The sequence below is a fragment of the Boleophthalmus pectinirostris genome, unplaced genomic scaffold, assembly GCF_026225935.1.
Source record: "Boleophthalmus pectinirostris isolate CB_2022bp ecotype Guang Dong unplaced genomic scaffold, ASM2622593v1 HiC_scaffold_15, whole genome shotgun sequence".
Classification (NCBI taxonomy): domain Eukaryota; kingdom Metazoa; phylum Chordata; class Actinopteri; order Gobiiformes; family Gobiidae; genus Boleophthalmus; species Boleophthalmus pectinirostris.
In genome coordinates this window covers 29,202,709-29,229,059 of record NW_026571070.1, presented here as the reverse complement: position 1 = coordinate 29,229,059, position 26,351 = coordinate 29,202,709, and the positions used below count along the sequence as shown (strand labels likewise).

Below are 26,351 nucleotides of genomic sequence, written 5' to 3'. Positions count from 1 at the left end.
TTGATTTTTTAAAATTTTAACAATACTAATACAACACAATACAACATACGCTACGCTATACAATACAATACTACTGTGGCCATACCGACTAGTTAAAGCCTGATCCCGTCAGATCTCAGAAGTTCAGCAGGGCAGGGCCTGGTTAGTACTTGGATGGGAGACCATTGGGAAAAGGTGCCACAGTGGGGTGCCAGTTACAAAAACTGTTGTTGCGTCCTTAGGCAAGACACTTCACCCACATTGCCTGGTATGAAAATAGTGTGTGTGCGTGAGTGATGTTGGTGGTCAGAGGGGCCGATGGCAACGACTGGCATGGCAGCCGAGCTTCAGTCAGTCTACTCCAGGGCAGCTGTGGCTACAATAGTAGATTACCACCACTGGGTACGAAGTGAATGAACAATGATTTGTAAAGCGCTATATAAAATACAAAACTTAGTTACTTACTACACTATACTATACTATACTATACTATAAATTGCTATACTATACAATACAATACTCTAGTGCTGTGCTGTAGTACACTATACTACACTATACCACACTATGCTACACTACACTATAATGTTGTCAGTTTGATTTGAAGGAAAGTGCTCTATTGCAGTTTTGTAAAGCTGGTGTTGCCCTGGAGACCTGGTTGTCTCACCCTGTGCCAGAGCAGAGCAGTGGGCACAGGGCACAGAGCTGCTCTCACTCTGTGCTCTGTTCTCTACAACACTTCACAGCAGAGAATATTAAGGGCCTCTACTTGAAATAACTAAGAGTAAAAGTCATACTCTGTCCAGTTTACAAAGAGCCATAAACTGACGCATAAACATCATGGAGCAGTCAGGTCACCCACAAGCTGGCAGTGCAATTTTTTTATATTTTTTGTGTGTGTTTGGCAAGACACTTAAACCCATATGTGTGTACCACTGAAATGCCAGGGATACTAGTTTTTGACCAATCAAGCTAATTATTTGCTAAGAAACATGAGAAACCAGCTGTCTGACACGATACAGAGTGTACAATGACTTGATTCTCTGTCATTGTACTTTACAAAGAGTGAAAAAAAAAAAAAAGCACCCAGTGGGCGGAGATGAATGTAAACCATATGGAAACAACAGCATGTTTCTGTGTCATGGTGCAGTATCAGAGCTCCTGACTCACAGTTTAACAAGTTTAACATCAGGTACAGGCCCCTTAACTTAAAGAAAGTACATTGCAATAAATGCGTGAAAGGCATAATAATAATGATTTCAGATGTTCAGATGTTCAAAGTTGCTTTACAACTGTATACATTATTCCAGTGCTGTCCAAACTATGGCCCATGGGCAAAATGTGGCCCTCAGACTAGAGGTGAGCGATATCTCAATGTGTCTTATATATGCACTCGATCGCCCCCACGCACCCCCATCTCCTTGATTTTGTGACCCCTCCACTCTTGTGTCTCATACACCCCTCACTACTGCCACAAATGCAGAAAGTTGGTGCCAACCAAAAGCTTCTAGCATCACGAACCTTTTCCACCATTTACAGACAAGCCATCAGCAGCACATCCTCTGTCACAGAGAGAACACTCATATTCCACTGAGTCGTGTCCTTTAGTCCGACAGAAGCTGAACCACATCAGCGCACAAGGAGTGAGCAGTTTTTTGTTTTTTTTTTTTTTTTTTTTTTTTCAGCACTTTAGTTTATGCAAATTAGCCATGTACTTTTAAGTTTTGTTGCTGTAAAACATAAATAAATGTGTCAAAGCTGCATTAAACACATTACAATCTCAAATGGGCTGATGTGGCTCCATAGTGGTTATGGTTTATATGTTGTAAAGTTTAGAAATGTAAAGTTTATTTATGCAGAAGATTTAATTAATAATCTGCTGCAGTTTATAATTTGTACAATAGTGTTTGGAAACGTTGAGTTTACATGGATCTATTAAAATCAGAAACCTCCCGAATTTCCTCTGTTATAGGAGCTCATGGTTCTGATTATCGTATCATATCATTAACAGAGTTAATGCAAAGATGAGCTCGAGTTGAGCTGATTTGTTTTATTTTTGAATGAAAAGAAGGCAATACGTATTATAGGGTTAAATTATTGTTTTAGTATACAGAGTTTTTTTGTTTTGTTTTTTATGTTGCAGAAGCTCTTTGTTTGGTATGTTTGTTTTTGCAGCAGTTTTTTGGGGGTTATTTCTCCTCTACAGACATCAAGATATATATTGTATATCAAGATATATATTTTTATTCCATATCACCCAGCCCTACCTCAGCTCTGTTCTGCTGAAATGGCCCAAATAATTACAAGTCATATTTTTGTAGCAGATTTAAGTACTTCTGCCACTATAACTTTTCACATTCATCACATCACATTTCCTTATGATACAGACTGAAAATAATGTTTCAACCCTTAAGGTAAGATATGGTAGCTCTGTCAAAACTTGTAAAATGCAAATGAAGGATCCCCTGCACTGACCCCGCTCTGTGGCCCTCTGCTTAGAATATGCTAAAGATGTGGCCCTTGGTGAAGAAAGTTTGGACAGCTCTGCATTACTCATCCACTCCAGACTCAGTGCTCCTCAGGTACTATTGTTGCCACCCCCGATCACTCACGCAGCACATTCGTATGGGTGCGGTGTCTTGCCCAATGAACCAACAACGCCACACACTCATCATAACACAATACAAACATTTGAAAAAGTAATGTTATTGCCTCAAACTTTCAGAACATTACATAAGCAGACCCTTGTACACAGAGCGTACCACCACATCAGTCTATGTTGTAAAGTCCGCTCGTCTTCTGAGTGTAACCGCAGTGAGTCAGGTCCATGCATCACCCGCTCAAGCACCTGGTCCAAATGTAATCACTGCCAGGCCTCTAAGTGAGATACATTATGACGTCTGCACAAGTTCGGAGTCCGCCCCCAAAGTTTTAATGACTTCAGAGCCTCATACATCTGTGGCTGCACCTCCACGTGAACGGCGGGGCCATCAGAAATCAATTTTCAATCTTGACTGACTCCCATCTTTAATATGAGCTGCGAGGGGAGAGCAGGGGGGTATATATAGTGTACAGTATTTATCAAACAGGGAGCACACAAAGCACAAGGGGGCTATTCATCATCGCCACGGCAACACGGGCACGGAGGTGATGGAGCGGTTGTCGTGGAAACAGAGATGGGACCGGTGGCAGCGGGGAGGCGACGGGTGTGGACGGGGCACAGTGCAAAGGTATAAGAGAGCAAGTTAAAGCTGAACTATGGAACTTTTCTAGTGGAGGATCCGCATTGCGTTCCACAGTATAGCATTGTATTTTTTAAATAACTGCATGTAAGTATAAGTCTGTAGGTGGGGACAGGGGATAGGTGAAAACTTTTTTTTTTTAAACAATTTTCTGGTTGGGGGTTGTCAACCAAGTTCCAGTCTCCATGGAGATCTTATTGATTTGTCTATGTTCCACCGTATGGCATTAAACTTATCTCGCATTTATTGGTGGAAAGTGGGGATGGAGAACACAGCTTCACGATAACCGGGAGGATGCACCATGCAACTTTCTTGGAAGTCACTGGATGGATGGACAAAGCCTGGACTTCAGTGACACCGAAACCATCCTGTTAGGATTCAGAAAGGCCGGAATAATTCTAACTGGAACTGATGCCGAGTCTAAGTCAGCTACACAGAAGAGGAAGCGGCGCTCCGTTTACCTCCGGAGGTCACGGAGTTTCTCAGAAGTGACACAGAGGATTAAGAACTGAATGGATTTAGTGATTTGGAGTGGGATGGGGAGTTTGGTAAACTTGTTCTGTTCTGTTGTTTATGTTATAGTTTATTATCTGAAGAAGAACTGTTCATATGTGACGTTAACAGTCTGTTGTTCTCTCTTCTATTGTTATTACTAGAACTTGACTTTCAAGATGAAATGTTGGTTCCTGGTTTCTGATTTTATAAAACACATTTCCCACAAAAAGTGCAACTTATAGTCCGGTGTGACTTATGTTTTTTTCTTCTTCATTATGCATTTTTTGACTGGTGCAACTTTTTTTTTTTACTTTCTACCATGTTATAACATTGGTCCTTCATCAGAAACATGTCTTAAGAGGTTTCAGACATCATCAATGTATGTTTGAGTAATTTAGTGATCTCTCCTGAGCCCTATTGAGACTCTCCTATTTGTTAGCAGTACGATTCCGTTCAAAGCTCCACCCACAAGCCTACATCACCCATGTTTCCACGTGACAATTCTCCATAAATATACAAAAAAAGTGTACAAACAACTTGACAAAACTAATAGCGCTCTGAAGGGGGGGTGACTAAGCAAGAATGAGCTTAAATACGAAAGTGAAACCTTTAAAACATATAAACAATACATTGTTTTTGGCAAATACAGTATTTTCAAAATGATAAAAGGCAACATCGTGATTTAAATAGGTGATGTTTTAGCAGTTAATATCCCCTGTTCAATGCCATACTGTGGAACATTCCAGAAAAGCAACAACATCTCCATAGAGACAAGTAGGTCGATTAAAGTTTAAGCTAGAAAACCAGAAAGCAATTCCAAAAATATGTCCTTTCTATTGCTGTTCATACTGCAGCACTATACGCCAACCAAACACATTTCTATATTTGTTGTCATGGCAACAAAATAAGAACAATTCTGGCTTAATCCGGCGATCGTAATGGTTTATATACGGCGCGGTAAGAAAACTACACAGGAAGCAGTTCAAATGACCACCTTCCGCAGACCAGTTAAGACAATTCCCCCACAATAGTTTTCACAGAACAATTGGACAAAATGACACTAAATCACCGGTGTGTTGGATCCACAATCAGAGCGGACAATCAGGGAGCGGCCAGCGAGTAACAGCCCAGCGGGGAGCACTGATCTGGGCTTGTGTTTGAGCCGAGTCCCGCTTTAGACCTGTGGATCTCTGCACCGCGATACAGGGAGAAGGGCAATGCAAAAACTAACGGCTAATCATACAAGTTCTCCATTGTAGGGAAATCTGAATACAGGTGAAAGAAAGCATATAGTAGTAGTAGTAGTAGTAGTAGTAGTAGTATTAGTAGTAGTAGTAGTAGTAGCGTAATCTGTGACCCCAGAGTTTAAACGATGAAACTTGAGAAAAAATTTTCACAAGCCGGGCCAACCGATATGGATTATTTTGGATCCGATATGACAACGATAAAACGGACTTTGGAGCTGCCGATAACCAATAAAACAGCCGATATATTTAGGGCCTGTTTACACGAGAACGCTTGCAGTTAAAAACGACAAAATATTTTGTCAGAAGTGCCTTTCGTTTAGATGGTGACAGCGTTTTTAGGGCTTAAAAACACAAAAATCTGAACCCACCCTCTTTTATATGTGGCGCTTCACATACAAAATGTTCGCTGCAAACTCGGGATGATTTAGGCAGTCAAAGGTTTCCGTTTTCATCTTTCCTATGGATCAATCCTGCCCATTACCTTTCCCTTCCCAACGGAATTGAAAAATAATAAACAGCGAACAGTTTGAACGGAGGTTTACAGTCACACACACATCTGATTCTCTTTTGCATTTATGGAGTTCGTAAACAAATTTCTCGAGTCGTTTTCCGCTGTTAGGATCCAACAACCACACAATTAACGATGTCCGAATCCCAAAACTAAAATATGACAATATCAGAACCAGAAACAAAAGTGATATGGTTCAAAAGACTTGAAAAGATCTGCTTTCACAAGAGACACAACCCAATGGGAAAACAAACATGGAGGTCTGATGCTCACTTTTTCGGAAAATCCTTCCCAGTATGCATTGCACGATGACCAGAAGTCCGAAATTCTTGATGCATCTATTAGTCTGTCGACATCTCCAGAGCTCAAAATGCTCTGTTCCAACTTGTGATGTGGTAGTTTTCAAGTTAACAGCTCCTTTTACATTTTGTTCAGTAGAGTTCAGCAATTAACCAAATGATTCTAGTGAAGGTGCATGGAGTTTAAAAACAAAAGATGACGTGGAGCACTTCCTGTATTACCACAGAGTGAACTCAGCCTAAATATGCAGGGTTTCTTTGTGATGGGGAAATAACATTATAAAAGATCAGAAAATAACATAATATGAGCTCTTTATTGTGCACTAAACTGGCCGAGCATACGTTGAAACAGCAGTGACGCAGTTTAGTGTGTGTCGTGTACATAATGAATCGGCCTCTCGAACAGAAGCGCGGGGCTCCGGGTGACAGGCCCAGAACATGAGGGTTTCAGCCCAGTTAGCAGCCGCCCCCGTGGGCACGTCTTCTCGGCCTGTGAGGGGGAGTGGAGGAGACGAGCTGCTTCACCGGACACCAGACACATGACAAGATGACATTTGGTACATTCTCTTCAACCACCACGGAAAACCCAGTAAACTAACCATACAGTACTAGTCTGGATATATAATAGTGGTAGTAATAGTAGTAGTAGGAGGAGGAGGAGGAGGAGGAGGAGGAGGAGTAGTAGTAGTAGTAGTAGTAGTAGTAGTAGTAGTAGTAGTAGTAGTAGTAGTAATCTGTGAACCCAGTTTAAAAGATGAAACTTGAGAAAGAAACTTGAGTTAAAGTAGTCAATTTAACTCCGAGGGGGGGAGAAAGAAAGAGAGATAGGGGAGTGGGAGACGCAGAAATGAGAGAAAAAGGGTGAAAGAAAGAAAGGGAAGTGAGGGAAAAAAAGGGAAAAGAGAGACAAGGGGAAGGGGGGAAATGGGGCTACAGAGACAGAAACGAGGAGAGAAAGGGAAGAGAGAGAGAAAAGGGGGGAGAAAAAAAGGGAGGAGAGAGAAGAGGGAGGGAGAAAGAGAAGGAGAGAAAGGATGGAGAGAAAGGGGAGAGAGAAACGGGAGAGAGAGAAAGGGAGCAAGAGAAGAGAAAGAGAGAGAAAGGGAGGAAGAAGAGAAAGGGGAGAGGGGGAGAGGGAAGAGAGAGAAAGGGGGAGAGAAAGAAAGGGGAGAGAGGGAGAATAGGAGGGGAGAGAGAAAGGAACGAGAGGGAAAGGGGAGAGAGAGAGAGAAAGGGGAGGAAGAGAAGGGAGAGAAAGAGGAGAGGGGAGAGGAAGGATGACAATAGCTCTTGATAGATTCCACTCTGAGTCCCTTTTAAACAGCTGGGCTCTGCCACTAAGACTATTGGGTTTTCTAATAAGTATTTATGACAGAGGTGGTCCATTTGTAACACACGAGTCTACGAACGCAGACACAGAAGAGACAGAAGAGACAGAAGAGAAGAGATCGCTGCTCTCTTCTCTTATCTACTATTTGCATAATAACTTTGAGTCATTTTAGCTTCATGTGGGGGCGGTGGACTTGGTGAGCAGGTCCGACTTTTGCGTAAAGGCCGAGTGGGTAAAGAAACTAGAAATCAAATCAATGAATGAAGAGATTGTCTCGATGGTAAGTAAATTTTGCATAGTGTGGTATTAAACTATTTGATCTGTCTCCACGGATACGAGAAGGGGTGCTACAGAGAAGTAAAAGTCATTTAAAATTTTTACATTTTTGACTTCCTCTCGAATATGAAGTAGTTTTACCTCAGAAAACTGCTATTGTGTGTTAGGTCTAATCCAAGTTTTTTTTTTTTTGAACATGTTCCACAGTTCAGCATTAACCATCTATCTCCATGGAGACAGGCACATGACGCAACCAGAGCTAGTTATACTGTAAGTCTGATCTGTGGAGAGGAGATGTGTGTGTTTATGATTATTATTTATTACTTTATTTTATTTTCCATAAAACTCATGTTTGTTTGTTTTTCTGTTTGTATTTTATTTACTTATTTTTTTATTTTTTCATTGTATCTTTGCTTTGTTATGTTTTGTTTGAATTTTTTTTATTGTGTCTTTGCTATTTTTTGTGTTTTGTTTGTATTTTTTGATTGTATCTTAACTTTGTATTTTTGTTTGTATTTTTGTATTTGTATCTTAACTTTGTATTTTTGTTTGTATTTTCGTATTTGTATCTTAGCTTTTTTGTGTTTTTGTTTGTATTTTTTTATTATATCTTTGCTTTTTTTGCATTTCTGATTGTATTTTTGTTTAGTTTTTTCTGTGTATCTTTTTTAAAAATTTACTATGAAATATTACCTGCAAACCAATAATACCTCTACAGACACCACCAGTAAAGTTCCATAGCACATCTTTAAATTTTTCTGAAACCTTGCATTCGATTACACAAAATACCAACAAACCGAGGAGTGAAACCCTTTTAATTACACTCAAACAACTAGCATGCAAACATCATCATAGACATTACAACACGCCTGAAAGCGCCAAAACTTTTCCACAACACAAAACCTGTATCAATTCGTACAAATATGCTACAAAGCCAACTCTCGTGACTTGAATCCATCTCGAATCACATATTGGAATAAATTACAAATCAAATACAGTAAAAACCGAAATCCGAACTTCCCCTTAAGACTTATAAATGCGCCGGTTCCTTCAGTATCCATCACGTTGCATACACATTTACAAAGACAACAGCACTATTCTCTCATAATATACTGCTCTAATCCACCAAACACATGGTCAGAGTGAGTAGGCCCATTCAGCGCACAGAATAACAGAATACCTATGCGCTCAGGTATCCACTACTTTATTCCAACATATGAAATCGAAATATTGAAATGAACTCGCTGTAGTTGTGTTTTCCACCGCTCTAGAGTGGGATCATATAGCTGTGCAGTTAAATGCGCTCTACCTGATTTTTACTTTCAGAAAAATGTGGGGGAAAAAACAGGACCAGTTCATGATAAAAAGTTATTTTACACTTACTAACATGCTAACCTGCACTTCCTGATTATTGGTCACTAAAGGGATTTGTAATTAGATGCAAATGCAATATATATGTACTGGGCGAAGACACAATTTGTTCAAATACATGGAGAAAAATCTGGTACTTTATTTTAAAAAGGGGCTATGTAACTTTTCTGGTGGACGGTGAATCAACTGCTTCCTTGTTTCCATGGAGATTTGATTGCTTCGACTGCAATGTTCCACTACCCTGATTCTGACGGTTTCTACAAAGAGAAACAGTCTGACCTCGCAGCATTAGGATTCATTTGCTCAACAGTAGGCGGGTACTTTTTTCATTTAACCAGTCGCTGATATTTGGTCGTGACGTATGTAATGCACCAAATCCAGTAGAAAGAAGGACAATAACGTCTTTCACCAAACATTCTCTTTGTTCCAGCTTTAAATCCTCAGGAATAATTGCTAACACAGAATGTAGAACTCTTCTCTGATTGGCTGGTGCCTGAACTCACACTTCCGGGGTTTTTGTAAACTGTCTAATGTATTCTGATTCCTGACCTAGTTGCTGGAGAGAAATGAAAGTGAGCGGAGGCACTAGGTGGCGCCAGCCTGGGTAGAGTTGCATAGTATGGTGTTCAAATATTAGGTCCATATTCATCAAGCAGGTCAAGTGGTGGAGAGGTGACCCTGCTTAGAGTAAGAAAGAAGTTGCTTCAATGTGGTATGCCTGGACAAAGAATTTTAAATATTTCACCACAATAATGCTGAAGAAACCATCAATATACAGTGTTGTTTAACTCAGGAAGAACTCTGGACCTTTCCTTTTTATTGTATTATTATTATTTAATTTAGAAGTTTGAGAGTGAGAACATAATTAAAATTTGTCACATGTCCATTATGTAAATTTGACAATAAACGTCTTGAACTGGAAAAATAAAAGCTTGGTTGATCGAATCTCGCTCTAGATATGAACATCACTGGTTGAGCGGTCAGATCCACTAGTTGGCGTTGCGATTCCAGATCCCACACCTGAATGCTGCTGTTGTGTCCTTGGGCAAGACACTTAATTCATCTCTACCCCAGTGTCTGCGTACACTGGTGTATGAGTGTGTGTGTGAACGGGTGAGTTGTTGCTTGATGTAACGCGTTTTGAGAGCCTTGAAGTGGAAAAGCGCTGTATAAAAATGTTCCTTATGAGCACAGTTTACAGGTGGATTAGTCGATTTGGGCCGTGTTTTTGACTCGCTGGGACATGGGTGAGATCAGGATGTGTTTTAGGTTTATGGAGTACCCAAGCAGACACAAATAAAACATGTAGACACCACTCACATTCTGCTTCACTTTGCTCCATCTAATGATCCACACCAGAGACAGACTTTACCCAACACAGAGCAGTCATGCAGTACAAATCCTACTGTCAAAGGATCTGGAATGAAGCCTGAGCTCTTACAGTATTCAAAAGTACTTCAACCACAACTGAACCTGTTTTGTCAGAGTCTTAACCTGCGGATAGAAACACATCCAAGGCCTCATGTGAAAATCAGCATTACCCATGAAGTTGATTGTATTGGATTTGAACATGTCCGTTCGTATCTGGGATGTAGTTGGGTCATGTTTGTAAGATTTAGATTTTAAATTCCATATACAGTTCTGAAGCTTTCTAACATTCTTATTCAAATGAAAATGTTCAAAAGACTGGTGATAGCAATTATTTTACATGGTTCTCTTTAGCAAAAATATTGAAATATCGATATATCGTATTGCTTAATTTGATGATACAGTATCAATATCATGGTCTGCTATAATATATATCGCTAAGACTATTTTTAGGTATATTTTACTGAATTATTTTGTGTAAGAGCTACAACTGTGTTGACATTTTCACTGTTCTGAGAAAAATTTGAGTTTTTCATATTAACTTTGCACAAACTTAGTAGACTTAATAGACTTTGAGGCTATGTTTATATGGTGACTGTCTGAACAGAAGACGCAAAAGTGGTGTTGCGTCTTCACTCTTTAGTCAAGCGTTTTCAGGAGGAGATCTGCGTCCATACGGTGACATAAGTGTCTGGAATTCGATTGGGTATGCATGCCATGCAGCTAAGTGGTGATGTATGTAAAGTAAAAGCATACACGACATGAGCAGATCTGACCAGAGTTTTGCGTCTTCGGCAGTGTAGATGGAAACGCTACGGCGGAGTGAATTCAGCTTTTCCACTCTGGATTGTGGTTTCAGTTTTTCGCGTTTTTAAGCCCCAAAAACACCATCACCGTCTAAAGGAAAGGCACTTCCGATAAAACATTTTGTCGTTTTTACCCGCAAGAGTTACAGCGTTACGTAAACAGGCCATTTGTTTTTTAACTGAACTGAATCGATTTGAAATATATCGTATCGAATCTTATTGCATTTAAAGTGCACTGTATCAAAAAGCATATCATATCGAGGTATGTATCATATCAGCAATGTCTTAATGATACCGAGCCCTAGTTCTCTTGTATTTCTCCTCAATTTACTTTTCACATGGTGGCAGTAGTCGTAGCTGCCCTGGGGTAGACTGGCCTGACCACCAACCACTCTCACATTACATATCCAGAGCGATGAAGTGTCTTGCCGAAGGATGCAACGACAGCACGCATTTGTTCAAACTACAAATCAGTAACCACTGAACAACTACCTCAGCCTCGAGTTTGCATTCCAGTCCGGTCCGTCTGCTCGTAAGGCTCCATCTTGTCCGATTGTCATGGTGATTGTGTTGGTTTTCCGTGTGTTTTTGTTTACTCCGGTGAAGACAGTGAAAGGTCAGTCCCCCAGCGAGCCCATACAGAAGGAAGAAAACTGAAGTCTGCATCTGACACAAAGAGGAGGAGATTCTGCTGCCCTTATTGTCTTATATGGTGTAGTTTCTGAATGGCTAGCATAAGCAAATCTATTATATTTAAAGCTGCACTGTGTAACTTTTCTGGTGGAGGGTCCGTCAGAAGCTTTTCTTCATGGAGATGTCCTTCTGGAATGTTTCTCAGTATGGCGTTAAACCTTTCTATCTTCATGGAGACCAAACCACACAGAGGTACAGGTCAGACCTGTGGAGAGGCGACCCCGCTCACAGTCAGAATGTCTATTTAATGTCATACTGTGGAACATTCCAAACAGAGCAATAGCATTTCCATAGAAACAATAAGGTGACAGATCCCCAATCAAAAACTTACGTAGTGCACCTTTCAGGTCAAAACAAGTCTGCAGTGTGTCTGCTCTTTTATTGTCCAGAAATCAGGAAGAGTGTTGTTAGCATGCTAGTTGTCATTAGCTTTACCTTCACAGCAAAGCTCCGCTTTGGTTTCTGAAAGCTGTGAAAAGTGTTTATAAATGCCCAAAATGCATAAGGTACCGTATTTTTCAGACTATAAGTCACACTTTTTTCAGTCAGTCAATCACACAGTTACTTCAGTACTACTGAAAATTTTAAATTGAAACAAACATAAAAACAGCTGAGAAGACTAAACACAAATGACCCAGAAAAGAAAATCATATTTTGCAGATTACAAGCTGCAAGTCATTAAATCTGCAGCCAAAAACAGTGATAGAGCAACAGAAAGAAAGTTTGGAGTGATCGAGAAAGGTGTGAGACCGGGAGGATGCACCATGCAACCTTCCTGAAGTCAGTAGATGGATTGACAAAGCCTGGACTTCAGTGACACTGAAACCATCCTGTCAGGATTCAGAAAGGCTGGAATAATTCTAACTGGAACTGATACTGAGTTTGACGACAGCGACACAGAAGAGGAAGAGGTGCTCCATTTACCTCTGGAGGTCATGGAGTTGTTCAGAAGTGACACCGAGGATGAAGAATTGAATGGATTTAGTGATTTGTAGTGAGATGGAGAGTTTGTTAAACTTGTTCTGTTCTGTTGTTTATGTTACAGTTTATCTGAAGAACTGTTCATATGTGACGTTAACAGTCTGTTGTTCTCTGTTCTATTGTTATTAGTAGAACTTGACTTTCAACATGAAATGTCGGTTTCTGGTCTGTGATTTTATAAAATAAATTTTCCCCCAAAGGTGCGACTTATATATGTTTTTTTCTTCTTCATTATGCATTTTTTTGGCTGATGCGACTTATACTCCGGCAACAGTCCGAAAAATACGGTAAGTGAGGAATAACTTTTGGCCACTGTAAATCGTGGACTAATTCTGTATTTAACGTTTTAGAACACTTTTTAAACATATATGGCTACACAGACTAATTTGAGTATAATTACAGTAGTTGTGCTCCGACCAGATGTTCTAACTTGACTGATGTAGCGTAGCCTTTCGACTAGCACACATACAGGAAGTGCTCTTTAGCTTAACCCCACGTTGTTTTATGGTCAACTCCCGTCGCAGAAAATGAATCTTTACCCACTTAACTTCTGCTATGAGAGGGGAGGAGGGGCAGGAGGGGGATGGAACCCAGGGGCCCGCTTTTATTCCAAGCCAAATATAACACAGGATTCATGAAGCGTGCATTCCGAAGTCGTCCCCAAGGCCTGCTAAAGAAAATATTATGGACTCGGTGTATAGAACGGATTTAGGGACATTTTGAGCTATGGGAAAGACCTAACTTCTCCGTCCCACTGATATTGGACACTTCAAGCTCTCAGGATAAGTTCAAATCTGGTCTACTTACACAGTCATTACTTTTTAGTGATTTATGGAGTTAATTTCAGACGAGAAGTATGGTTGGGATAGCAATATGGGGCATGTCTAAACCGAAAGATTGAGTTCTGGTACTTGATGCAGAGAAATTATTCACGATACTAAAATTTCAAACTCGATTTCAATATTATGGAATAAACTTGATAGACAATACTGATTCTGATTCCTGATATGCCTTTATTTGGATGAACGTCATTATCAACATGAAATCATTGTACTTTCATTTATATTACCACGTGGCCTTATATCCGTGTAATCCCGTAGTTGTTTGGGTGTGTGAGTGGTTGGTGGTGCTTGAATTGCCTGACCAGCCAGTCCCTACAGTGTGTTCGAATTCAGAAGGGACCATAGATCGTGACAAACCTGGATAAATCCAGGACTTGTCTGAGACGACGACAAGAGCCAGGCATATGAGGGCCGAGACCGAGACAAGACCGAGACTTTTAAAGACCGAGACCACGGCCCATAGAGACCAAATCGAGACCATCTTTGTAATTTTTGACATTTATTTGTATTTTACTGTTATTTTGTCACATATATATCAATGTTTTTATAAATCTATCTCCATTTTATCACTCATCAAGTGTAAGACCTTCAGATACCAAGTTCAAGACCTGACTGAGACCACGATAAAAGCAAGATATCTCAGGGGCGAGACCGACACAGGACCAAGACTTTTAAAGGCCAAGACAAATACAAGACGAAGACCACAGCCCCTCGAGACCATCTTTGTCATTTTCAACATTTATTTGTATTTTACTGTTATTTTGCCACAATTATATCAATGTTTTTTTATAAATCTATCTTAATTTTACCAGTCATCAAGTGTCAGACCTTTAGATATCGAATCCAAGACCTGTCTGAGACCACAGGGTCCCGAGACCAGGACAAGAGTAAGACCTCTGAGGGTCGAGATCGAGACAAGACAGAGACATTTAAAAGCCGAGACCCAAGACAAGACCGAGACCATGGCCCACGGAGACCAAATTGAGACCAGCTTTGTTATTTTTGACATTTATTTGTATTTTACAGATATTTTGGCACATATATATCAATGTTTTTATAAATCCACCTCCAGTTTATCACTCATCGAGTGTCAAATCTTGAGACCAAGACAATACCAAGTCCAAGTGCTTTCAAAACCAAGACAAGAACAAGTTCAAACGTAGTCAAATCCGTAGACTGTAAAAAGACTGTTAAAAAAACAGTCTTGAGGTCGGTTTCGAGTATTAAGACTACTTCTTTAACTTCATTGGTCAGATTGAGTTGTACACTATAATGTCCAATACACTGTCTTTAAGCTAACCTAAGCTTTTTCTTCACCTCGTATATATTTACTTTTGGACTGCGAGCCCCAACTGTGTCAAGACTCAGCTCCCTCAGGTTTCATGGGAGCGGACTACAGCTGTAATAGTTTTATGTGCAGGTCTGTAGCTATAAGCACTCACGCCAACAGTTCAACTAATTGTCCCGTATTATCTTACATGAGTCTCAAGCACATTTCCTCATTCACAGGAGGAGCTGTGGGAGGGTCAGGGGTCAAATGGATAACATAAAAAAAAAAAAAAAAAGAAACCCGACTGTGCATGGGAGAGTCAAGTGAATATATGTTTATTAGGGCTGTGAGAAACTAGTATGAATCTGTATGTATCTGAGGGGGAGTTAATAAAAAAACAGCTATTTATGCAGAACTGATTGAACTTGTGAATCATGAGTTTAATCCATTTTTTTACTCAGAAATATAAAGAAAAAATACCAAATCTTCAGGTAACTTACTCCCTCACTCGCTTCTCCTTTCTGCGGATGACCCATAGAAATTGTCTTAAATAAAAAGATAAAAAATGACTAAAACAAATCAAACAAATAATTGACTAAATGAGGTCTGGCTCCAGTACACTTTGTATTGAAAAAACCTCTCGCTGTAACTGCTGCAGTGAGCCTCGTCATTTTGGTCTTAATGTTCGTATTAACCTGCTCTATGTAATCCTGGGGTTTTTATTTCACTATTTTGTACGTCAATAAATTTCTCATAAGGAATTCAGCTCCTAATTTGCCCCCTGTAACTGCTAGGGTCAATGAGTTTTGTTTGACTGGAGTCGAACGCTACAGGATATGCAGAGGCGGCGCTACCATTAGGCAAAAGTAGGCGGCTGCCTAGTGCCCCTGAACCTGGAAAGGCCCCCCAAACAGTTACCTTCAGGCCGAGGCCTCAGAGCAATTAGATTTTTTTCTCAGTATGACATTAAATGAGAGAACTTTACTTTTAAACAAGAAAACACCGTCAGAATAGTATCTGACTGTCAAATCTATTTTAACTGTCAAAGGGTTCCCCCGTTTCACGTTACAATGGACAAGTCAGCTTGACCCTGATTTTAACATAATCATAGTATAATCATAATCATATGTAATGGATGTAAATAAAACTAAATTATACCAGCAAAAAAAAAATAAAACTACCATATTTTCTGCACTATAGGGCGTGCTCAAAAGCCTCCAACCCCATCAAAAAACGACTGCGCGTCCCACAATCCAGAGCGCCCTATACACGAATCCACTCAGGCGTCCCAGCACGACTTCAGTAAACTACAAAGCCGCACAAGCCACACCACCCACAGCGCACGCAAACACACATGGAGCAGACAGCGACCGCACAGCGAAAAACACCCACAGCCACACTCATCACTCCACGCGGACGAGGAATGGAACATGAGGAACGAACTGAAAAAGCGAGTGCAATGTGCCACTTCTAGACACAACTGAACAACTGAGTCACTGCGAACACGCCAGCAATCCAGTGTTGTTGTGTTTCGTTTAATGCTCCTTATAGTCCGGTGCGGTTTATTTGTGAAAAAAGTTCAAAAATAGACCATTCTATGAAAGTGCGCCTTATAATCCAGAGCACCTTATAGTGCGGAAAAGACGATACTTTCTGCTCTGGTTATCTAGTAGGCTACCTGATTAATTAAGACAAGTTTCCAATCCACCATAATTCAAATAAAGATATACGTGCCTCATGAACAATGTGAAAAAACAGACAATAAATATAAATAAAAAACAACAACAACAAAGCAGTGCATTACAGAGAGGGCCCCAAACTCAAGTTCGCCTAGGGCCCCCAAATTGCTAACTCCGCCACTGGAGAGATGTCACACTCACTTTGTCCACTTCTTTACGCAGTCTATGGGCCAGGTGAGGGTATGGGGGAGGGGCCACGTAAGATGTGGGAGGAACAGGTTTCACTTCCGCCATCTACTGGTGAAAAAAACAAACAAATGCACTTCCAGATGGTAGCTTTTAATAGACTGTGTATGTGATTAGCCGTCCTCTTAAAGGTGCTAGCCCAAACACACTGCACCCATGTGTCCCATTCCCCTGCACCACAAGTCTGACTATGTTACCGTGCCAACCGTGAGTGCCAGGCTGTACAGTTGGCACAGACCGAATGTACAACTGTAAAATGTGAACAATTCAAAAATAAAATGCAAGGAAATAAAGAAATAATGAACAAAATGCAAAAAAAATGTCTGAAAATAGGCACTTTATTTTCACCTCGACACACAAATGACCACTGTGACCTCTTTGGCGTCGTTCACGTGTATTAGCTCGTTATATCGCTCCGCTGACGGGCTCTCGCTCTCATTAATCAGCAGTGCGTTTAAATGCAAGGGCTGGAATTTACATCCATTAGACCGGACCGGCCTTCGCTGTGATTACGGGTTAGGCTCGTGCACGGGGAGAGGAGAGGGGGTGGAGAGGAGGATGGGGGAGTGTGTTTTTATTGTGGGATAATGGAGGACGCACGGACAGTTGACTCCTTTGTGGGTTCTTTGAATATTAACTGGATTTTATCGGGGCTAGTATGCACTGTCAGAAAATATCAGTATGTATATAATAATAATAATAATAATAATAATAATAATAATAGGCAATGTTTATGAAATGTGAATGAGCAAAAAATGACATATATAATCAGATTGTTTGACATTGATTGATATTTGTAGCCTTTTAAGTTTTACACTGAAAGCAATAAGAACAAAAGACTGAAATATTCACATAAAGACTTCATGTTAATTGGTGGAAGCATCTCCACAGCGGAACAAGACAAAATATAAGAGAAAAGCACATTCTTCTCAAATGAAATAGTCTGTATTGTTGGCGTTGCCATGTTTGTTTTGGTTCCTTTGGTGCTGACTTCCGCCCAAACCCCAATGCTGCTGTGAGACTGGTGGAACACTTCAACCTGATGGATCCTCAGTAGATTGTGAGCTCACAAAATTCACAAGAATTTATCTTGCTGGCAAGTTTTTTTTAAAACAGAACTAGATAATTTAAAACAGTTTGCAGTGGTACAAAGTAGGAGTGTGCAAAAATATCAAAATTATATATTGTATCCTTTATTGTGATGATACAGTATTGATATCGTGGACTGCTGTATTGGCATATCGCCAAGAGTATATTTTAGTTTATTTCATCAAATTATTTTCAGTTTTGTCACTTGTTTAGTAGAAGGAAACTCATTTATGCGACACATTTGCTATTTTCACTGATTTGATGAGTAAAATGTTTGTGTTTCATACGAACTTTGCACAAGAAGTGGTTTAACAAAGACTTTTATTATCACAGCCATGATTTATTTAGCCATTATTTTTATTGAACCGTATCAAATTGATCTGAAATATATTATATTGAATTGAAAGCTCACCATGTTGAAATATGTTTTGTATCGTGGCCTATGTATCGAGGTATGTTTCATATCGTGGCCTATGTATCGAGGTATGTTTCATATCGTGGCCTATGTATCGAGGTATGTATCGTATCGTGGCCTATGTATCGAGGTATGTTTCATATCGTGGCCTATGTATCGAGGTATGTATCGTATCGTGGCCTATGTATCGAGGTATGTATCGTATCGTGGCCTATGTATCGAGGTATGTATCGTATCGTGGCCTATGTATCGAGGTATGTATCGTATCGTGGCCTATGTATCAAGGTATGTATCGTATCGTGGCCTATGTATTGTATCGTGGCCTATGTATCGAGGTAAGTATCATATCGTGGCCTATGTGTAGAGGTATGTACAACTAGCATGCTAACGCACTTTAAAAAACAACCAAACGCAACAGTGAAGAGTACATAGCAGACTTATTTTGACATCAAGAGCTGCTTATACACTAGATCTGTACTGGGGCAGAACACAGTTTGCTCAAATCCATGAGTAAAAATAGGGTAGAGGGCCTTTAATGAAAAGTTTTTGCCTTCAACTTTTAAATCACAGAGAATAAAACATACACGAACAAAGAAAACTGTGAAACTTCAAATAACAGCCCACACATTCACACGTATTGACAGTGTAAAGAAATGTAATAAAGCGTGCCAAATCTCCAGAGCATTTACCTAGTTTTTCTTTTGACAATTTTGACAATTTTAATCCAATCTATCAAACTTTTATTTTTATACTTCTAATACAAACTATATATGAGAGGTTATTGAAGTACAGTCACCCTCCCATCATCCAATAATAGTAATGACAACCTGATTCCCAGCATGTCCCTGAGACACCGCTCCTCATTCAACAGCCCCTCCCTTCCCTCTGTGTTGTCATGGTGATAAGAATCAAACAATGAAGCTATGAAAATTGGATGCATCTAGTAGCTTTATGCATTACTTTATTTAAAACCAGCCATACACTCTAATCAGGTGAGGTGTATTGCCAAAAGACACAACAACAGTAGGTGCTTGAGCGAGGTTTGAACCAGTGACCTTCTAGCTGGTGGGTTTTTAGTTCAATTCTTTAGTTTAGGTTATGGTTCAATCCTGCTTTAGACCCGGTTTAGACTAGATTTTGTTAGAGGTTAGTCTACAACAACAACTAGCATGTTAACACACACTTCCTGATTATCTGAAAATAAAACAATTTATTAACAGATGCAGATAGAAACCCATTGTGCTCAAATACATGAAAAGAACACTGTCCTTAGACTGCAGTACTGAAAAATATTGCAATACAAGTACTGCAATATCAATACTACTGCAGTATTTTTATGTACTTTATGACGCAATCATTTGAGTTATATTAAAGCAAAAAAGTACATACAAAGTACAAGTACAGAAAAGTATTAATTTTCTTGTCAAATTCTGTCAAACTGGTTCAAAATCAAGACAAAATCAGGGACTAATCTTGGAACATCTAATAAAATTTTAATAAAACTTTTTTAGATTTTCATTAAAAACTCATGGAAAGTTTCATCAGATGGAGAATATGTGTGTTACTGCAATAAATATTTGTTAAGTTGCATTGTGATTATTGCATTTGCCAATATTACATTACTGGTTCTTATCATATTATTGTCCTGGTTTAGACTTGGTTAAGTCCTGGTTTAGTCCTGGTTAAATCCTGGTTAAGTCCAAATTTAGTCTTGTTTTAGTCTTGGTTAAATCCTTGTTAAGTCCTGGTTAAGTCCAAATTTAGTCTTGTTTTAGTCTTGGTTAAATCCTTGTTAAGTCCTGGTTAAGTCCTAGTTTTATCCTGGTTAAGACCAATTTAGTCTTGGTTAAGTCCAAGTTAAGTCCTGGTTAAGTCCTATTTTAGTCTTGGCTAAGTCCTAGTTGTCTTAGTTTAGTCCTGGTTTAGACCTGGTTTAGTCCTGGTTAAGTCCTGGTTTAGTCCTGGCTAAGTCCTGGTTAAGACCTGGTTGTCTTGGTTTAATCCTGGTTTTGTCCAAATGTCTTGGTTTAGTCTTGGTTTAGTACTGGTTAAGTCCTAGTTTTATCCTGGTTAAGTCTTGGTCTAGTCCTGGTTTAGTTCGATTTAAGCCCTAGTTTAGTCTTGGTTTAATCCTAGTCAAGCCCTGGTTTAGCCATAGTTTAGTCCGAGTGAATGGGACTTTTTTAGTATCAATACCTGCTGAAATAAGTATCTAGTTTCGATATTAGTTTTAGAATCTTTTTGATTTTCGATACTTTTGACACCTCTACTTTGACCACCCTAAAAGAAAATGTAAAATCCACCTTTTAAATCCAATGGACTTACAGCTGGAGTGTATTTTCTTCATAACCTGTTGTTCCCCTGACGCTGCGCTCAGTCCTACCGTGAGTCCACAGTGCCCCCTACTGCTACTCTAATGACATAACTACTACTACTACTACTAAGTACACACAATAGGCTTTACACTGACCAGACTAGATGAATTACAGTATTTAAAGTAAAGCTAAATGATCATACTTAATTAAAAATACTATTACATAAACAGAAATACAAAGAAGTGGTTCAATAATTCGAAGTAAAGAGAGTAAGGAAACTACTACATAATCAGGTAAGAGGAACTGTATGAGTAACTGATTTATAATTTGATGTTACTGTGAAATATAGAACTGAAGTAGTAAAGTAAAAGTATTGTGTCTGAAAATTACTCAGAGAAGTACAATTGTGTTCAAATGTTGTAAATGTAACTGACTACTGATGTTTTTTAGAATACATAAACGTCACTCTTTTCATTCTTCGTGCAGATTTTAATGTCAGTAGTAGTAAAAGTAGTGTTGACTATACATTTATACTTCTAACTTTGAAATATTAGTACTACAAGTCTGTGTTTTTGTTGCCAGGTAAATCCAGAATCTTAGTAGGAATAAAAATACGAAGAAGCTTATTGGTCACATGACATTTACAACAATCACATCTGAAATTCACCATGTTTTTCAGTCCAGTTTGTCCTCATAAGCAGCCATATTTGTTTTGATACAGGTGGACCATGCGTGTCACTGATTGGCTTATCAGTCTGTCAATCACGGCCGTTTAAAAATAGGGACATTCACATTGACCAGACTCACGTGCTTGTAAAGTATTGGAGAAGCGTGAGTTGTGGATCTCATGTCACAATAGAACTGTCTGCTCCACATCCGTGCTGTAAAACTCACAGACACGGGAAATCCCAAAGGCAAGTGTGTCCTTCTGTCTATTACTACTACTACTGCTACTGCTACTGCTTGTTATTGGTACACTGTTGATTCTGCAACTGCTACTACTAAACAGCTACTACTACTACTACAACTGCTACTGATATTGTGATACTACTACGCTATCAGATATAAAAGGGGGAAAAAAGAAATCACTGGTATCACTCCCATGACAAAAAGAGAAACAAACAGTCTACATGAAGACTATAAACCAGGATCAAACCAGGACCAAACCAAGACCAAACCTGGACTAAACTAGGTCTAAACCCGGACCAAACCCAGACCAAACCAAGGCCAAACCAGGGCCAAATCAGGACTAAACCAGGTTAAAATCTGGACTAAACAAGGGTCAAAGCAGGACTAAACCAGAGCTAAACTATGGCTTAACCAGGCTCAAACCAGGACTAAACCAGGACCAAACCACAACTAAACTAGGACTAAACCAAGCTCAAACCTGGACTAAACAAGGACTAAAGCAGGACTAAACTAGGACTAAACCAGGATTAAACTAGGACTAAACCAAGACTGGACCAGCACTAAACCAGGACCAAACCAGGACCAAACCAGGACTAAACCAGGACTAAACCAGGACTAAACCAGGACCAAAACCATGGCTACACTAAGACTAAACCAGGCTTAAACCAGGACTAAACCAGGACCAAAGCAGGACTAAACCAGGACCAAACCACAACTAAACTAGGACTAAACCAAGGTCAAACCTGGACTAAACAAGGACCAAATAAGGACTAATCCAGGACTAAACCAGGACGAAACTATGACTAAAGCAGGACTAAACTAGGACTAAACCAGGACCAAACCAGGACTAAATTAGGACTAAAGCAGGACTAAACTAGGACTAAACCAGGATTAAACTAGGACTAAACCAAGACTGGACCAGGACCAAACCAGGACCAAACCAGGACCAAACAAGGACCAAACCAGGGCCAAAACCATGGCTACACTAAGACTAAACCAGGCTGAAACCAGGACTAAACCAGGACCAAAGCAGGACTAAAGCAGGACCACATCAGGACAAAACCAAGACCAAATCAGGACCAGTGTGAGCCCTTCAGTTTGAGTTCCCAGCTTCAGCTCACAGCTCTGTCTGTCAGTCTGGAGCAGAGGGGAATCCCAGAGAGGCAGGTGTGTCCTTAAAGCACACTGTTCTGACGGAGAGGAGCACGGATGAGCGGAGCTGTACAGTCTCATCTGACACACACACTCACACACCACACACACACACACGGACTACTGTACACATGCACATAAAGAGAAACAAGGCAGAGTGGTGTGGGGGCGGGAGTCTGGGGGTTACAGACCAGACACAATTTGAGTTCATTTGAGTTCATATAACCTGATTTTAGTTTAACATTTAGAGTCAGTAACAGTGAAATAGAGACAATTGTGATACTCAGTAGTAGTACATCTTGTAGTAGTACATCTTAAGTAGTAGAAGGTTTAAACCAACTGGATTTCAGCACTGAACCTGGCAACCCAAATGAGAACCAATGTTTTTGTAAGAATAAAAGCACTAGAATTATCAGTGAAACAGTTTAAAAAAATCAAAATCTTACATATAGTTCCTCTAACCTGTGTTTTATTATTATTTTTATGGAATTTGTTAGTGAAATCAAAATTCTTACAGTACTTTTCAGAAATGGTACAAGATCTCGTGCCGGAAGATCTCACAAAAACAAAACTGCCAAAGGGAGTTTTTTTTCATCCGTGTTTTTAGAATTTGAATGGACAAAAAAGAGTTACCTGTTAATGAGTTAAAGTATTCACGGCAGATTTTACCAAAATTTGAAATCTAAGATGAAATTTCACTATTTTTTCCCATTTTGTCCAATTTGCATTTGTTTTCAATTTCACTTCCCGGTTGGAAATCATGACATCTTTCTAGGGAATTCCATAACTGTTCCCTCTGAAAACTCTAATTTACACAGACATTTTTATCTGGCAAATAAAAATACAAGAAAACAACAATTTAGATGAAACAATATTCAAAATTAAAGAATCATAAAGACCTATAAAAATACACACTTTAAATATGTTACTGTTCCAAAAAGCAGTGCAAGAATGGCAACAAAAATATTAAATCAAATGAATCAAAAGACGCAAAGCCAAAATTGGAAACTAGAAATTGGAAACTCACACTATTCATACAAAGGAAGTATATGAATTATGTTAAACTTTTGTGTTGTCTTCTTCTCATGGACCAGTGTTGTACGAACTGAACGCACTGTATTTAACTTCGTTTAATAGGGTGCCAGATTTCTTTAGTGTTCCAGGCGAAAACCACATTAAACACACCGTAAAGAGCCCGCAATATTTAGCGGAAAAACATTCAATCTGGCAACAACACGAGCCACCACCGTGCCATCGAAATGAGACAAAACAAAAAAGCAGTATGGACGTGAATGTAGCAGGAGCAACAAGGCAAGCAACAAGAAAAAAAGGTACGAAATATGAACGAACTAGTTGTTTTTGAAATCTGTGACCTGAACTTTGAACTAGTTCATGTGGAAAATGAACTTTCCCAACACAGTCATGGACCCAGTCTTGTTTTGTTTTGTGGAAATTGTCCCATTCCTAGTAACCTGACAGCAAAACATTTCTGGGTTCAAGTTAGTACAGGAAGTAGAATCAAGACAACATTTCCATAAATTCGGAACTATGAGCCGCTACTTTTTTCTCACACTTTGAACCCTGCGTCTAATAAAACAATGTGGCTAACATATGGCACATATTCCGTTCATACATACAGTCTATGGTTTGGCAACACAGTGGATACACACAGCCTGAGTGCAGAAAACGCCACTATCTGTGTGGTTACACATGGATCTAGGGTTAACATGAAGTTGCTACACTAGCTACTGATGTTGTCAGCACACTCAAATAGTTTATTGCTGTGTGTTAAAATAAGTTATGATGCTAAAGTAACATTAGTGAGGGAGATATGTCTTACCCATATGTGTAAATGACAAGAACAAACGTCACAAACTCCCCCGAGAGAGTCTGAAATCTGCTGAAATCCTCCAAGACACTGACATGATACAGACGGGACAGAGACTCTTTCTGCAGGAGACATGCGCAGTAGAGCGCAGGGAGAGACGGGCCTGATGTGCCGAGGAAGATGCTGTTTGACTGTGTTTCGAAGAGTTATTTTGCGCTTCATACTCACACCCTCCTCATGGAAAATACACGAAGAAATGCAGATGATGCAGCTTTTAAGACATACACAATTTATACTGACAGAGCTAAAATCAGTGACCCACCTCATGCCCGTCTCTCAAAAACTGGCAACGTGCTCTCAGCGCCAGGGGCACTTATCACTACTGCTCATCATAAGAGGGCACTACTCAACCAAAACGCATTAGTCCCATAAAAGTAATGACAACTGGAACCAAATACCATGTTATCACTGTTACACAGCCTATATATGTACAATTTTAAAACTGTATTAACATTTTGTTAATATGGCTTACATTCAAGTGTGATCAATAGTCTGGAAAATACAGGAGTTGATTTTGAAATCTGTGACCTGAACTTTGAACTAGTTCATGTGGAAAATGAACCCAGTCTTGTCTTGTTTTCTGGAAACTGTTCCATTCCTAGTAACCTGACAGCAAAACATTCTGAGTTCAAGTTAGTACGGGAAGTTGAATCAAGACAACATTTCATCATTTATAATTTGTTTTCAGCTCTTCAAACCTTGTCATTCCCAGTGTTTATACTCCAGACTAGCGCACAGACCCCACTACAGATCTGTGTAAACCCCCCAGCGAACACAAACCCACTCAGAGAGACAGCGGATACTTGGTGACAGCGGCTCAGCTTGTACACAAGAGCGGAGAGGAAGAGGGTCCAGAGCTCAGAGCCAGACTTCACACACGATCCAGCGGGGTCTGCCTCAATATGGCCCACGAAAGCTCTCCAAACCGGGCTCTCCCTGGCGTCCCTGGCACCTCCCCCCTGCGCGCTTCTGCCAACAGTCACCTCCAGCTCCGAGCAGGGCCCAGACGCTGTTTAGCTCATGGTGGTGCTGCTACCGCCTCATCGCGAAACGTCACAGGGAATTAGACTCACAAAGAGACAGGTTTTATACCACTTTGGGAATGATGGAATTGAGACTGTAATATGTTTTCTTTTACAGTTTGAGTTGTTGTCTACGAAAAAAGGTAAACACATAAGAATCAGTGCATAAGGCAGTACATGTAAAGGTGCATTGTGTAACTTTTTGGTTGGTTCTATGGATATGTCATGCCATTAAACAGATCTACCTTACATTTATTCAATTACAGATGGTTTCATAGCTCAAAAATACCTAGAAAAACATTCATTTTGACGTGAGCGTGGTCGCCTCTCCACAGATCTGACCTGCAACTTGGTCTGGTTTGGTCTCCATGAAGATAGAAAGGTTTAATGCCATAGTATGAAGGATTCCAAGAAAAGCATTGGATGGACCCTCTACCAGAAAACTTACACAATGCACCTTTCAGGCAGTTTAAATGAGGCTTGAAACAATAACTGTTGGCTTCAAAGTGAATTATAAGTGCTGGCATGATTGGAATGAGTCTGGTGAAAGTGTTTTTGAGTTCTGAAGAGGAAGGGCGTGGATGAAATAAAACACAACTCAAGGCATGTTTTTGAGGAGACAGCTACATTATAAATAGGGATGCACTGATACCGGTTCCGATATTATAGCGTTAAGTATCTGTTGATACCAGACACCAAACAATACCAGACCATAAACTGAAAAAAACATTTATTTCTATAAAGATAATAAGGCAAACCTGATCCAAATGTGCTATGGAGCTGATATTTATTTAACTAAATACAGAACAGCTTTGTATAAATAAAAGTTCAAATGTTATGAGACTTTCTGGACCAAATACAACAAGTAAATATTCTAATTATGTTATCGATGTATATGTCCAACCAGGATATCATCAGCTGAACTGATATTT

General features: G+C 39.7%; 1 protein-coding gene and 1 pseudogene across 1 annotated transcript in view; one reads left to right on the top strand and one right to left on the bottom strand.

Annotated features, from left to right (window-relative positions):
* The window catches only part of pard3aa (par-3 family cell polarity regulator alpha, a), an 826,722-nt gene that overhangs the window by 703,163 nt on the left and 97,208 nt on the right, over positions 1-26,351 (bottom strand). The gene's annotated exons all lie outside the window — the stretch shown is intronic.
* On the top strand, positions 72-186 carry LOC129408199 (5S ribosomal RNA; annotated as a pseudogene).